General features: G+C 43.5%; 1 protein-coding gene across 1 annotated transcript in view; it reads right to left on the minus strand.

Annotated features, from left to right (window-relative positions):
* LOC101859420 (metal transporter CNNM4) overlaps positions 1-1167 on the minus strand; it is a 68241-nt gene that overhangs the window by 40558 nt on the left and 26516 nt on the right. The gene's annotated exons all lie outside the window — the stretch shown is intronic.

Below are 1167 nucleotides of genomic sequence, written 5' to 3' on the forward strand. Positions count from 1 at the left end.
GGGGGGGGGAGACATATGGAAATCCTACTGATTGCCTTGAAACTCGTTGATATCAATTAATAACAAGGTAGGTGAGGATCTCTTAAAATTTAACATGTTCTTGAACAAAGGTTTGTTTCCTCTATTTTACTTTCAGTTTTTTGATTTCACCAAGTACGAGGTTCCCATGTGGTTTCGGAGAGAAAAAAAAAAAGGGGGGGGGGGACTGCTTGGATTGTTATTGTGGTTAAGGATGGCGTGAAGTGTTTTGGGGAGTGATAAAAGGCGATTACAGCGCACCAAACCTTCCACTGCAGCGTCGGCACAAAGTCAAAAAACGACACGTATCCTCATAAATCTGTCTAAGATATGGACTGTCTACGACAAAAAATCTCTTTACTTCTCTCAGTTGGGATGTACAACTGGAATTACAACACTCGGCTCTCCTTCGCTATCATCACACTTGACAGTCGGCAACCACTTTTCTCACCCGTAACGATGTCAGACGCCACTTCACGTAGCACGAAACTTGTTATCCCAAAACTCGTTTCCTTTGGACGTATGGAGACGACAGTGACTTTTACAGTTATGTGCTGCACGTTTGACCTCAGACTCACAAACTCAAGCTTAATGTAGAACAAACAGGGCACGACCACTTTCATGAAGCAGGGACACGGGGGGGGTGGGGTGGGTGGGTGGTTATCACAAAAGAAAAATGTGCCAGTCAGACAAAAATGTGGGAAACGAAATATTTTATTTGCTTTTGTTTGTGAATATGCTTAATGGCATTGTGGACTTAATTATAACTTTGTCGTGTAAGCGCCATAGGTTTCTGAACAACGGGCTTTCTTACTGCAGACTAAACGGGCGAATATTCTTTCATAAGATATGAACCAAAGTGCAAACAAAGCAAAGTCTTCCACACGAGAGCACACTTAATGCAAACACACAGCTTGGCCTTCGGGGCAATATAGCCTCAAATAAATGCGCAGGCACAAAAACCATAAGAGCACAAAAATACCCCAGCACTTTTGGGGGAACGCGATCCTTACTAATCCTGTTTACTTCTTTCTCAGTGTATTTCTCCAAGAGATTAACTTCCCTCTCGGCAACCTGAGCAAGATACGACACCCGTGTGCATGATGACAGATTTGTGTGTGTGTGTCAGTGTGCGGTGTGTGTGTGTGG

Source organism: Aplysia californica, unplaced genomic scaffold, assembly GCF_000002075.1.
Source record: "Aplysia californica isolate F4 #8 unplaced genomic scaffold, AplCal3.0 scaffold00322, whole genome shotgun sequence".
Lineage (NCBI taxonomy): Eukaryota > Metazoa > Mollusca > Gastropoda > Aplysiida > Aplysiidae > Aplysia > Aplysia californica.